This window comes from Oryctolagus cuniculus, chromosome 7, assembly GCF_051225735.1.
Source record: "Oryctolagus cuniculus isolate XC-2025 breed Fujian yellow rabbit chromosome 7, ASM5122573v1, whole genome shotgun sequence".
NCBI lineage: Eukaryota > Metazoa > Chordata > Mammalia > Lagomorpha > Leporidae > Oryctolagus > Oryctolagus cuniculus.
Window position 1 is genome coordinate 48,921,753 of NC_142873.1, and position 14,729 is coordinate 48,936,481.

At 50.5% G+C, this 14,729-nt stretch overlaps 2 non-coding genes across 2 annotated transcripts; one reads left to right on the forward strand and one right to left on the reverse strand.

Annotated features, from left to right (window-relative positions):
* Nucleotides 1-5,279: 5,279 nt before the first annotated feature.
* Nucleotides 5,280-5,352, reverse strand: TRNAV-CAC (transfer RNA valine (anticodon CAC)). Its single transcript has one exon. It is a non-coding gene; the product is annotated as a tRNA-Val (tRNA).
* Nucleotides 5,353-6,502: 1,150 nt separating this feature from the next.
* TRNAE-UUC (transfer RNA glutamic acid (anticodon UUC)) lies at nt 6,503-6,574 on the forward strand. The gene has a single exon. It is a non-coding gene; the product is annotated as a tRNA-Glu (tRNA).
* The last annotated feature ends 8,155 nt before the right edge of the window (nt 6,575-14,729 follow it).

Genomic DNA, 14,729 nt, shown 5'->3' on the forward strand with positions numbered 1-14,729 from the left:
GGGGCCTGGACACACCGTGTCCCAGTCTTTTAACCCACTTCCAACGGGGAGTGGTTAATTAACCTAATTGGCTGGTGGGCACCCAGGTGTGGCCAGGTAGGGGCATGAGGTCACACAGGGGCTTGGTGAAGGTGTCAGGTAGGACGTGGGGTCACACAGGGGCGTGGCAAAGGCGTGGTCTTCCAGCTCACAAACCTAATGGATTTTAACCTATATGCCTGCCTACTTCATTCCCCCCTCAGGGACTCCATCCCTTTAATCCTAAGGGGAGTGGATGACTTTGAATCATCTCTTCTGTAACTGCTTCCTGCTTATTGAGAGGCGTAGCACAGGCCCTGGCCTATCCAGGGTCTGGAAGTCTCTGTCTATCCTATCTAACAAATTTGCTTTGTGAGCTGGAGCAGTCTCAGTCATTGCCAAGGTCTGTGTCCCCTGCATGGTCAGTTACTCCCAGGAGTTGAGTTCTGAAACATAAGTTGTTAATTAGTATAAGCAAAACTGGAGCAAAACCAATTGTAGGTGGGTGCCCCTTTAGATGAAAACAACACAGCTTACAGATAGTGGGTAGTGATAGGCTATCCTTATGTAGATTATAAACCCATTTCGCTTGAGTATAGAGAATTACAATAGAGTAAAGCATTAGGTGGCTTTATCCTCAATAACAGTCCCCAGAGATAACTAAGAAAGGCAGGGACAGCATGTTTGCCTTAAGGAGACAAAGGCAAAAGTTTTACCTATCCCTTTTGCTTTGCAGTACTTAAGGCTTCTGGTTGGCTTCTAGGAACAGTCAGTCATGTCATTCACATTCACCTGTGGAGACTTAAGAGGTAGAAGTTTAATGCTAATTTCATGGAGGTAGTCGTGCTCAACAGCGCCTGGTAAGGTCCCTGTCATGTGCGCTGACATGGATCTGAAGAGGATCTGAAGAATGGCTTGCTCAGGAATTCTTAATGTTGCAGTTTTTGTCACAAACTCCTTGATTCCTTGGAACACCTTGGCTGCTCCCCTGTCCAGCACAGTGTCTGTTTCAGAGGCTTTTAAGCAAACGCAAGGCTTAGAATCCAGATCCTGGAATCCATAGCAACTTTTGTAGCTACCCTTTTCAGTACAAAGTCTGCATCAGGGCCTCTTTAAAGCTATATATGAAAGCTTGGAATCTGAATTTTGGAATTCAAATTCCATAGAGTCCTGTCATCAGCAATTCCCAATACCGGAGCTTTAGTTAGAAGCTCCTTAGTTCTCTGGAACAACTTTTGCAGCTACCCTTTTCCGTACGGAGACTGCATCAGGGCATCTTTAAAGCTACACGAGAAAGCTCGGGATCCAAATCTTGGAGTCCCAAGTCCACAGAATTTTGCCATTTTGAGAAATCTCCTCGGCTGTCTTTTAATATCTAACCCTATGTTAAAACATACGAGCTAGGAATTTCACAAGATTTTACATTTGAGGCACCTAATAAACTTTAAAGAAATACCTAAACACACAGGCAATGGAGTTTGACACTTAGACATAACTAGAACTTATGATGCATAATATCACAATAGAACAAAGCAAATCTTTGGGATCAAGTTTTACCATTAATGTTAATACTGTAGTTCTTTTGAGAACAGAGATCCTACATGGGCAGTTAGTACACAGTGACTCCTGTTGTTAATTTAACAATTAACATTCTTACATGTGACGTCAGTGATCACCTGAGGCCCTTGACATGAGCTGCCTAGGCCATGGAAGCCTTCTGAGTTCTGCAAACACCATCAGTGTTCAGACAGGGCCATACGCAAAGTGGGAGTTCTCTCCTCCCTCCGGAGAAAAGTACATCCTTCTCTGATGGCCACTCTTATCCACTGGGGTCTCACCCAGGGAGATGGGAGAGCTATTTCAAATACCAGTCAGACTTCTTTTTTTACACGAAGCCAGATTGAGTTTAGAATAAACTGAATGAGTTTAGAATAAAATGAGTTGAATGAGTTTAAAATAAAAGGCCGTGGTACAGACTGGCTTGTCTCCACTCCCTGTATCCTAGTTTTTATGGGAACAATAAATTATTGCACTACAGTACACATGGCAAATTACTGCACTATGGTACAGCACTTTTAAAAAGAAGTGAGTATTGCGGTATGTTTAATTCTGATAAATGCAGTCAGCATCCAGGTCAAGTTATAGAAGATTACTATGATTCAAGAAAGGTGTGTGGAGCCCCTTTCCAAGCCATTCCTTCCCTCTCTCTCTCTCTTAGTTAATCACTAATCTGATTATTATCACCAGAACTCACAATTGCCTATTTTTGAATTCATGTCAACGACTGTACAAGAGCACTTCAAGAAGATTGTGGAAAATGGCTGTCAAAGGTAAGTTCCCTTGGCTGTAATTTTTTTTTTTTTTGGAAATCCATGCAGATGAGCAGTCCTCACAAAGTTCACCAAAAAAATCATATCATGAAAAAAAAATGCTTGGATTTAAAAATTTTTTTCACCAAAGCAAATGTTTTAATTTCATTTAAAAATTTTTTTCACCAAAGCAAATGTTTTAATTTCATTTTCCATGAAATTTTTGAAGTGCCCTTGTGTACTTTTTGTACCTGGCTTCCCCCCACCCCTGGGTAATTATGCCCATTATGTTCATGAGATATATCCAAGTTATGTGTATCATTTCTAAATTTTGGTCCCAAAGTTTCCTGAGCTTTTGATGGAAGAACAAGTAGGAAAGTCACTGAACCCCATATGGAATGCTGGTCTTCCATGGCTGAAATAAATATCTTCCTAGGGATTTCTTTTTTTTTTTTTTTTTTTTTTTTTTTTTTTTTTTGACAGGCAGAGTGGACAGTGAGAGAGAGACAGAGAGAGAAAGGTCTTCCTTTTGCCGCTGGTTCACCCTCCAATGGCCGCCGCTGCAGCCGGCGCACCGCGCTGATCCTGGCAGGAGCCAGGAGCCAGGTGCTTTTCCTGGTCTCCCATGGGGTGCAGGGCCCAAGCACCTGGGCCATCCTCCACTGCACTCCCTGGCCATAGCAGAGAGCTGGCCTGGAAGAGGGGCAACCGGGACAGAATCCGGCGCCCCGACCGGGACTAGAACCCGGTGTGCCGGCGCCGCAAGGTGGAGGATTAGCCTATTGAGCCACGGCGCCGGCTCCTAGGGATTTATTTCTTAAACTCCAAATATTGCTCTAAATTAATTCAAAACTCACTTTTTAGTTAAGTTTTCTGCCAGTACCATGTATTCAAAGCAATCTAATTCGGTTTTCTATTCAGTGTAGACATGCATAGCATCTCTGTACTGTAATATATGTAGCTAGCCCAAAATTGTAGGCATCTAACCCCCCTGCAAGCTTGCAAAATGAGTGAGCAATAGTAAAATGGTTGTGTTCATGCAGGTATCATTATGAGATCAGAGCAATTATTTCTCCTGCTTTCCTTTATTTCTTCAGGGATCTTGCTTTGGCTTCCACAGGAAGTGATGAGAAGCCAATGCTTCTTCTGCTATACCATGGTCAGTGAGCATGCAGATAACTCTGTCCGTAGTATTCCTTGCCAGATGTTTGCTGGGGCTCTGCCCAGACCATCTGTCCATGTGAGATGCATCACTGGAGCCAAAGGAACCTGCACCCGACAGGCTGACCTGGCCCCTAGCGCTATGGGCTCATAATTCCTTGGTTCTTCTGTTTCTCCCATGCGCAGAAACAGAGCTCTTGACTCCTGCATGCTGAACCTGGGTCCTGGAACAAGGCTTTTGTTCTTTCTTTTAATTTTTGCATCGTGATTTCTCCCACCAGGGGCATCGCAGGGGGTTTCTGAGTGTCATGTTTCAAGTGAACTTCTGGGGTGATCTCTGTTAGGTGGTGATTGACAGAGATGCATTCTCTGTTTGATGGTGTGTGACAGGAAAACTAGTCTGCGAGTCTGTATCAATTGTCCATTATCCTGGAGAGGCTGGCATTTCCTGGCATTTGAGCCTGCAGCAGTGCGGAGCTGTTCACATCTCATCTTACCAGTGTGTGGTGAAGTTATTATGGGACTATAGCTGTCAAGCAACAGATTTCTTTTTTTTAAGATTTATTTATTTATTTGAAAGACAGAGTTACAGAGACTGAGAGAGAGAGAGAGAGAGAGAGAGAGAGAAATCTTCCATCTGCTGATTTATCCCCTAAATGTCCTCAAGAGCTGGGGCTGTGCCAGGCTGAAGCCAGGAGCTTCTTCCGGGTCTCCCACGTGGGTACAGGGGCCAATCACTTGGGCCATCCTCCACTGGCCACCCAAGCCCTTCCAAGCAGCACCATCTAAGACCAGGGCTCGAAAGCTCTCCTGGGAGAGAAGGCAAAGTTCTACTGTGGTGAAGACAGCACACCAGTGAAGACAGCACCAAGAACTCCAGGGACAAAGTAGAAGAGAGTGTGGGCAAGGGGTTGGGAGCCACAGGACGCACTCAGCACACGCTGGGGTTCCAGTTATTAAAACTATCGGCTGCCTGAACCTTCAGAGGGGGCGTGCAACCCTCACAGTGTCCTGAGGATCCTCTGGGGTAGGGGTGGGTTAATGTAAATATATACTTTCAACTGGGGTGCCTGAGGAATATTGACAGTATCAGCTTGGTTTGAGATCCAGATGCGGATTTAAATTCAGGTTCTCTCCACCAATCAGTGAGTTCTGCTGCTGTGTTCCCATAGGGTGGGAAGCCAAGCAGGCTCCTCCTCAGCTCCCCTCTGGAGCTCACAAACCGGAAAGCACTGGTTCCGTGTCAGCTTAGGCAGAGGACTGAGGCCTATGGAGAAGATTCACTGTAAGAAACCTGAGGAGCCTACACTGTGGTGTGCGGTGCTGGCTTCCCCATAGGCTCCGGTTCCTGTCCTAGCTGCTTCCCTGGATAGCAGTGAAGGATGGCCAAGTCCTTGGGCCCCTGCACCCACCTGGGGATTTGGAAAAAGCTCCTGGCACCTGGCTGTGCATTGTCTCAGCTTCAGCTGTTGAGGCCATTTGGGGAGTGAACCAGCAGAAGGAAGACGTCTCTCTGTGTCTCCATCTTTCTCTAACTCTGTATTTCAAATAAATAAACAAAGAAATATTTAAAAGAAAAGAAGAGAAATATGTAGAGAGAGAAAGTGAGAAAGAAAGGAAAGAAAACCTGAAAGCATTTCCCTCTTGTAAACCTGGCCGGAGCGGGGTGACAATGGCCAGCACGGGAGAAGAGAAACGAGGTCTGGTTGATGTGAGCTGCGTGGACACGTGGACACGGCCGCTTCTCCTCCTCACTCTGCTCTTACTCTCCTGGCTTCAGGAAAAGGATTCTGTTTCCGCCCAGCTTCGAACCGGGGACATTTCGCGTGTGAGGCGAACGTGATAATCACTACACTACGGAAACCAACCGTACCTGCTAAAATATTTCCCTGAAAGCCATGCAGATGAAGCCTGTGCCCTGGTATCTTCATGAGACAATGTGGTGCCTTTCGCGTCCCCTTCCCGCCGCCATCGGTCACTTCCCCCATCCACACAGGATAACAAACCCCGCGTTTCCACGAACACGTTAGGGTCCTACGGGAAAGAGGGGGCAGTGTCCATTCTCCTGCGGGAGCAGCACGGGCGCCAGCCTCTGGGGATCCCGCACTCCCTGCGGCCCCGCACGCCTGCGCCAAGCCGCGTCCCCGCACGTCCCCGAAAGAGCAGCTGGAGCTCCTCCTCGGGAGGCCCCGGGAGCTGCCCGGTACCCGCCACGGTCCCTGGGCCCGGAGCAGGCCTGGCAGAGGCTGAAGCGGAGGACAGAGCCGACGGAGGCGCGCAAGGACAGCGCAGTGGCACTCCCGGGGGGCGCGAGGGACATGGGTCTGCTCGCCTTGGTCCGCGCCGCTTGCTTGAACTCCGTCACCAGGAGGAAGGAGCGGGTGACAGCAAGGCCCGTCCTCGAGCCACAGGAACACACGCGCTCCTGGCGGGTTAGATGTGGAGTCGAGGAACGCCCCGGCGTCAGAGCCCTCGTGTTTGGGATTGTTCTGAGCGTGGGGAGGATGGGGACCGAGCTCCAGCTGAGATGGAAACACTCAGGGGCGGCAGGGTTTGGGGGACGGGCTCGTGGTGGTCTTTGTGGATCTCAAGGCCCTTGCTTGGGAGAGATTCCCTCGGGCGTCTGTGTCCCTGCTTTGTGTGCGTTGTCGTCGGAGCTCGTAGCGGCTCAACTCAGCTCCCTGTACCCGGGGCGCCTTCGGGTCTCCCTCCCGCCGGCCACCCCCGGGTGCCCTGGCGCCTGTACACACCTCCCCGGAGACCCGCTGTCTGCTCCGCAAGGCTGCGTGGTTTCTGAGCTCAGCCGGGACGCCAGGCTGCCTGCGGGAAGGGGCTCCTGGTGCATCCAGTGCGGTTCGCCCTTTGGCGGGAATCTGCAGGGGGCGGCCTCCCGGGACTTCCCTGAAGGCAGGACGAGGCGCTGGTGTGGTAACATGGATTAGTTTTTCTCCGACTTGCGTGTCCAACGCAGCCGCTGCTGCTATGGAAACAGACCAGACACTGCTTGCTGTGTGTCTCTGGTGGTCTAGTGGCTAGGATTCGGCGCTTTCACCGCCGCGGCCCGGGTTCGATTCCCGGTCAGGGAAGGGTCGTTTTATGCTCCCATGCTCTTCCCAACTCTCCCTCTGGGCCTGCTGTTGTCATCTCCATTTCCCACTCAAAGGCCTGTCACTTGACAAGTCCCACAAGCAACATACCCAGGCTACACAACTAGGTGGCTCAAACTCCATCAGTGCAGTAAAGAGTGAGCTTTGGAAAGTCTGCAGGAAAATTTAACAGGAGTCTGTCAAGAGCCGGCTGACGCCCAGCATGGAAACTGTGGGGCTCTGCCTTATGTTTGTCGCTGATGGACGTCAGCATTCACTGAACCAGCACATGGAGATCACCATCTGCAGCACACTCTCATCCAAGGCCCCTCCCACACCAGGGTGTGGGGGAAGTGTCTTCCTGGTGCTTACCTGAATCAGCCTGCTAGCCTAGAGGTCTGGTAAGCCTGGGGCTTCCTGTGTTTCAAAGATGTCCAGCTTAGGCCGGCGCCGTGGCTCAATAGGCTAATCCTCCATCTTGAGGCGCTGTCACACCAGGTTCTAGTCCCGGTCAGGGCGCCGGATTCTGTCCCGGTTGCCCCTCTTCCAGGCCAGCTCTCTGCTATGGCCCAGGAGTGCAGTGGAGGATGGCCCAGGTGCTTGGGCCCTGCACCCCATGGGAGACCAGAAGCACCTGGTTCCTGCCTTTGGATCAGTGCAGTGCGCTGGCCGCGGTGGCCATTGGAGGGTGAACCAATGGCAAAGGAAGACCTTTCTCTCTGTCTCTCTCTCACTGTCCACTCTGCCTGAAAAAAAAAAAAAAAAAAAAAGAAAAGAAAAAAAAGAATGTGGCAAAGATGTCCAGCTTTATGTTGGATTGCTAAAGACAAGTCAGTGGACAAGAAAAGTGATTCATTCACTCTCTCTCTCTCTCTCATCTCTATCTCTTTTTTTCTCCCTTTCGCTCTCTGTGTGTGTATGTGTGTGTGCATGTCACTGTGCCTTCCAAATAACAACACCTTAAAAAGGATTGACATTGCTGTTTCAAGCTGGAGAAAGAAAGTTTTAATTTCAACTTGTACAAAAAAGATAGGCAACAAAATGTACGTTCAATAAAATTTATTTTCTGAGGTTTCTAAACCCTACCATTCAAGTAAAATGAACATGTGCCAGAGAGCTGGTAAACATTCTACAGGGACTTTTTTCTGCCTGTTCCTGGACGCAAATCCTTGCTCTTTCCAGGCTGGAGTTGGGAGGGAAAAGGATGAGGGCCTTTGAGGATCCTCTCCTGATCTGGGCATTGGTGTCTTAGGGGCTATCACATTTGTAGACGGAAGGGCTGGGATTTCCGCAAGCAAAGGGTCCATTGGTCCCGCCATGTAATTTGGTTCTCAGAGATGGTGACTTCTTTGATTTAGACTTGCTTTGTTGTTTTATTTTCTCATCAACTGGAGAATTATTGGTGACTTAACTTTTGGTATTGAAATTAAACAAGTCATTTAATGCTTCAGTTGTTACCTGAAATAGATAAACAAACAAACAAAAACAACTCATGAACAATCTTCTGTGTGGTCTTGCTGATAACTGCCTGGGGCTGGTGCTGGAGCTGATGGAGATGGAGGCCAGGGGGAGCCCGACTGAGGGGAAGGGGAGAAGTTACAGGAGTAGACCACAGGCCGGAAGGAGATGGTGGCACTAGCACATGCAAGGCAGAGTTTCCTGAAGTGTGCTAGCTGCCCGTGGTGTGGGACACAGGGCCCCAGCACCTCCCGATGCCAAGAGCCCTGCTCCCAGCTGCTGCTGCAGGTTAGTTAGCCAGACCCCCACCAGCTCCTCCTCAGCCTCAGTTTACCCTCCGTGCTGCCCCTGGGGAAAATAAAGGTCTTTGTCAGGTCCCGGGATGAGAGTCATATCTCAAACATGCACATTCACAGACTTGTTACAGCAAAGAGAAGACAATTTGCAGGAAAATTTTCCTAAATCCATTTCATAGGAGTGTGGGGCCACAGGGAGAGCCCTACAGTGTGAGAACCACCAGGGTCCTTGGACAAGAACAAGACTGTGAGATGATCATGGTGACAAGGGGCTAATGAATAAACCCACATGACCCAGAGGTGAAAAACCCGAGCTAGACACCAACATGGTTCTGCTACATCACAGATTGTCAGGGAAGGCAGAGGGAGGGCTTCCACCTGGAGGAAGCTGGACAAGTTCTACAGGGTGAGCATGACTTTGGCTGGGACAGGAACAGGCTTTGCCCCGTGAGACTTGTCAATGTTCTTGTAGAGTTAGAGGGCAGGGCTGGGGGAAAGAAGTGAGCAGAAGCAGAAAAAGGGAAATTGCCAACTAAAGAGCAAGGCATAGCTCTCGGCTGGTGCCCCTGTGCCCAGGGGAAAGCAACATTCTGCAAAGTTATTTCTCCTTAGGGCATTTCAGGGATATCTTCAGTAAATAACCAAAAAGTTCTTTAATAAAATGTGATGTGGAGGATTAGCCTAGTGAGCCGCTTTGCCAGCAGTCTGGGTTCTTGTCCCAATGGTGGCTCTGGTTCTGTCCCCGTTGCTCCTCTTCCTGTCCAGCTCTCTGCTGTGGCCTGAGAAGGCAGTGAAGGATGGCCCAAGTGCTTGGGCCCTGCACCCGCATGTGAGACCAGGAGGGAGCACCTGGCTCCTGAATTTGGATTGGCACAGCCAGCGGGCTGTAGAAGCCATTTGGGGGGTGAACCAACGGAAGAAAGACCTTTCTCACTGTGTCTCTCCCTCACTGTCTAACTCTGCCTGTCAAAAAAAAATTTTTTTTAAATGAAAAGTGGAAAAATGCTCATTTCTCATACCTTAGTTGTTTCCCATCAACCCATCTTCTTAGGGAAGGATTTGGGGTTTGGTTTTGATTTGTTCCATCCATTGTAGGGGAGGCAATTGCAAACCCAGAAGCTATTCCCTAAAAGTTCGTGTTCCTTGCTGTTGGGTTCTCTTTGGGAGAAGAAGACCTAAAAGCTCTCTGTGTAGTTTCTTTCATGAGAAGACTCATTGAAGGCAACATTTTCAAAGACCTCCCGCTGTGCCCTCACCACTTACCTCTGCAAGCAGGGATCCTGCACACTGGGAATCTCTGGTATTTTTCCCTGAGGACCCTGTTTTCATCATACAGCTGAACAATGGAATCCAGGACCTGCCAGTAGAGGTTGGAGGTGCATCCTGTCCAGGAGAGAATTACAGTCAGGCAAGGCATTCACATTTGCTTAAGGGAAGGCTTCCTGCTAATTTCCTGAACTCCACTGCAGGGCCTGAGGGCTGCACTGACAGGCTGATGGGGAACAAGCTTCATGGTCACCTGCTTCCCAGCTCCAGCACATTCACATCATTCTCACACCCAGTGCTGCAATATGAGGAAGACTAGGCTGTGTGTGAGATTCGATCACACTTTTGGGGCCCAGCCCAATGATGCAGCATGGTGGCCTTGGCATGAGAGCAGTGGAAGGCGAGGGCTGAGGCAGAAGAACCCTAGGATCGACGAGGAGCCCTAGGAGCAAGGACCAAACGAGACACAGGAGGCACATGAGGATGGAAGCGGAGGAGAGTGATAAAGGCAGGACTCAGAAACCTGGGTTTTACTGAACCACACTCACATAAGCCAACAGATGCAGACCGTGCACAGAGTCAGAGGGATGAACACCGTTTGGAGGTCAGATGGCTATAAGTGGGAGGAAGAGGGCCCAACTCCTCTAAACGTCTGTCTGAACTGAGCTGTAGCATCTGTGTAGACAGGCCTAGAAGTTTCTCCTTGAAAAGGCATATAGGCTGAAAACATCGCTGGGCTCAGGTGTCAAGTGCAGTCCTGGGTGGGTCAGATGATTTTCAGTGTTCCTGGTTGACATCTCGCCTGAGTCACCCTGCCACCACTGGCATAGACCATCTGATGCACACACAGTGGCCCATAGAGGAGAGTGAAGGGAGCACGGGAAAGTTTCAGCCAACTCCACAGTCCATGTACACAACCTGCCTTTCATGGGACAGCTCTTTTCCTGAGATGGTCTTTTTTTCCAAGAGTTATCTATTAGTTTGAAAGGCAGAGTTACATTCTGGCAGAGAGGGGCAGAGAGTGTGTGTGTGTGTGTGTGTGAGAGAGAGAGAGAGAGAGAGAGAAAGTGAGAGAAAGAGAGAGAAAGAGAGAGGCCTTCCACCTGCTAGTTCATTCCCCCAATGTCCACAACAGCAGAGCTGATGTGATCTGAAGCCAGGAGCCAGGAGCCAGGAGGTTTTTTTGGGTCGCATGCATATGCAGGGTCCATGGACTTGGGCCACCTTCTACTGCTTTTCTAGGCTGCAGCAGAGAGCTGCATTTGAAGTGGAGCAGCTGGGACCAGAAACCCTCCCCCCATATGGGATGCCACTACTGCTGTCATTGTCTTTACCCACTATTGCACAGCACCAGCCCTCACGCTCTGAAATGGTCTCAATAATTATAAAAATATTTATTTGTGTATTTGAAAGTCAGAGCTACACAAAAAGGGAGAGACGGATGCTAGGGTGGGAGAGATCTTCCATCTGCTGGTTCATTCCCCAGATGACCTCAAATGCTGGGGCAGGGAATGGCCAGAGCTAGGAGCCAGGATCTTCTTCCTCTTCTCCAACATTTGTTGCAGGGGCCCAACATTTGGGACAGCTTTCGCTGCTTTTCCCAGGCTATCATCTGGGAGCTGGCTTGGAAGAGGAGTAACGGGGGTCGAACCTGTACAAATACTGGATACTGGTGTCGTGTCAGTTTAACATTTACACCATGGCACTGGCACCATTAACGAACTTTCCTACAAGAGATGTTTTCCAGCTTTTACAAATACTCTTTGATTTTAAAAATATTTCTTCTCTACCCATTTTTAAAGCACTATAGTGCTATTGGGAAGTGGATAATTGAGCAGCTATTGCCTAGAAAATGAATTATTACTTTCTCAAGGCCGGCATTGCCCATTCCTAGAGAGTTTCAAACATAGGGTAAATCTTTTTAGAAAATGCCACTAGTTACAGTCACCATGTCTATAAGAAAGAGTAAGTCTAGCAAGTACAGCAGATCACTGAGATTCCATGTGTGTCAGAGATGGTGCCAACCACTTGTACTGGTGAGCCTGACCTCGTGAACCTCTGCAGGAGATGCTGTCAGCACTTTCCTCTTACAGATGAGCCAGCCCAGGAAAGTTAAGAAAATGGGTCAGGGACACACAGTTAGACATGCACTGTTGTGTCCTACCCAGGCATTAGATCTGTTTTACCCATATGTTACTTCATGGAGAACCCCACGCCCTACCTCACCCCAACCCCACAACCCCACTGATAGTCTTGGTCCGGTTCAGCCATGATATTTCCACTTCTCCTTGCACAGACTTGCTCCTTACCCCAGCCTCGCAGCTGATCGCATCTCCTCAAAGTCAGGCTTCTCCTCCAGCACCGATGCAATGAGGTCTTTGTACTCCTCACACCCTGAGGAAACAGAGTCGCACCCTCCTCAGCGGACAGGTGGCCATGCAGCCGAGGTCACTGTCTATGGGGAGGACGCACAGTCCCCTCCACCACACAGGAAACCCAGGCACCAGGCTATGTGCAGGGATTGTCACTCCTGTACTCCTTGGACTCCTGAGTGTTCCCCAGTTTAGAGATGAGGAACGAGAAGCTCATGGAAGGTAGAGCAATGTGACGAGAGGACTGCATTTGAATGAGGCAATGCCAGGGTTCACATCTCCTAGGCCTCATCTAAGTCATGAGCCACTGCAAGCAGCAAGCCCTGGGGCTTCTTCAATGAAACGTTGACCTGGGAATTGCAGCAGTGATTTCCTTGTTTGGGAGGACACCAAGGACTGTAGGACTGATGGTTCTCCTGTGTGGAGTTTCAGTAATCCCCGAATAGTTTGAAGATTTAAAAAACTTTCTTGGGAGCTGCATTTTTGGACATCAGGTTACACGTCTGTCTTTGAGGCCACCAGCCTGTATGGGAGCGCTGATTCAAGTTGTGGCTTCTCCACTTTGCATCCAACTCCTACTAGTGAGCTACCGGGAAGGCAGTGGAAGATACCTCAGGTACTTGGAACCCAGCCACCAAAGTGGAGACACTTTGGCCTGTCCAGCCCTGTCAGTTTTAGCCACTTGGGGAGGGAATCAGGGGATGTAAAATCTTTCACTTTGTGTGGAGCTTAGAGCTTCTTCTGGGTCTCCCACATGGGTGCAGGGGCCCAAGGACTTGAGCCTTCTTCTATTGCTTTCCCAGGCCAGGCAGAGAGCTGGATCAGAAGTGGAGCAGCCGACTCAAACCAGCACCCATATGAGATGCCAGCATATTTGTAGATAGAGTTAGACAGTGAGAGAGAGAAAAAGGGAGAAAGGTCCTCCTTCTGTTGGCTCACCCCCTAAATCTGCGCCGATCTGAAGCCAGGAGCCAGGTGCTTCTTCCTGGTCTCCCACACGGGTGCAGGGGCCCAAGCACTTGGGCCATCTTTTACTGCCTTCCCGAGCCACAGCAGAGAGGTGGACTGGAAGAGGTGCAACCGGGTCTAGAACCTGGCGCTCACATGGCATGCCGGTGCCGCAGGGAGAGGATTAACCATGTGAGCCATGGCTCAGGCCCCCTAGGCAGTGGCTTTACCCGCTATGCTCCTCTTTTATTTTTAAAGAGAGATCTGCTATACTTTGAGTTAGATCCCAAATGCCTACAACAGCCAGGTCTGGGCACAGGTTGAAGACTGAGGCTCCACCTGGGTCTTCCATGAGAGCACAGTCAGGGAGTTCACTGTGACGATGGAGAGGGAAGATACAGTGGAGAGTGTCCACTTCTCAGTCTGGGCCCGTGGCTCTGCAGACCTTCCGTGCCTCTGCAGGCGGTTGGCCAGGAAGTAAACAGTAGCTCTGCCAGTGAGGAATTTCTCTCTCAGGTCTTAGACGTTCTGCTGGCTCCTCTCCAGCTTGGCCCGCAGGTCGTAGTAGGGTTCCAGGACACTGCTTTTAGCCGTTGCGCCAGAAATTGTGCTGGGAGGTACTTCCATGAGGAAGCTGTATCAGAGCAGAGCCAGAGCCTGGGCAGAAGAAAGCCACGTAAAGAATGAGCTACACACACGTGAGTGCACTGTGCTGAAGGTGGTCTTGCTTAGTTCCCGTATAAAGATACTCTTGGATGACCCTAAATGTTGCGTGTATCGAGAGCGATGAATTCGAAAAGGGTGCTCGGCACTCGGACAAAACTCCTAAGCCTGACGCAGTGTAAGAACGGGCGCAGTCCGGACAGACCAGGGCCGAGGCCAGGGCCGGGGCGCCCGCAGGGGTGGGGTTTGGAGGGACGGGGCGGGCACAGCTGTCACTCTGAGCTCGCCTAGGGTCTGCTGGTGGAGCAGCTGCTGGGCGCGGGGAGGGTGGGGCGCCTCCCGTGAGGTCGCGTAAGGGTCGGAGCTACGTAGATAGAGCAAGCAGGGGCTGCTGGGCCGGGACCTGCTGCAGATTCACGACCGCTTTACAGTGCTGTGGGAGAAAGCGCGGCACCGCTGGCGGCACATACGTGCGCTGTGCGTGCTTCAAGGCGAAGGGCACCCAGGGACGTGAGGGGCGCAAAGTGAGCGCGTGTGAAGAGTTCGGGGCGTATGAGGCTGTGTGATTTGTCGGCTGCAGAATTTTTGGTGTGGGGCACTGCGTTGGCACTCTCCCCCGGCTCTTTTTTTTTTTTTTTTTACAGGCAGAGTGGACAGTGAGAGAGAGAGAGAGAAAGGTCTTCCTTTGCCGTTGGTTCACCCTCCAATGGCCGCCGCGGCTGGCGCGCTGCGGCCGGCGCACCGCACTGATGCGATGGCAGGAGCCAGGAGCCAGGTGCTTTTCCTGGTCTCCCATGGGGTGCAGGGCCCAAGCACCTGGGCCATCCTCCACTGCACTCCCTGGCCACAGCAGAGGGCTGGCCTGGAAGAGGGGCAACCGGGACAGAATCCGGCGCCCCGACCGGGACTAGAACCCGGTGTGCCGGCGCCGCTAGGCGGAGGATTAGCCTAGTGAGCCGCGGCGCCGGCCTCTCCCCCGGCTTTGATAAGTTGAAGAGCAGGTGGCTACTAAGTTGCAGTGTGCAAACCCTCCGTGCAAAGCAGGTTATGTACTTTTCAAATCCTACGCAGGGTAAATATTGTGGGCTACTCTCCTCTACACAAACATCTCTCCGTTCTGGACTCACTTGCTCTTTCTCTGAAAGGAATTTT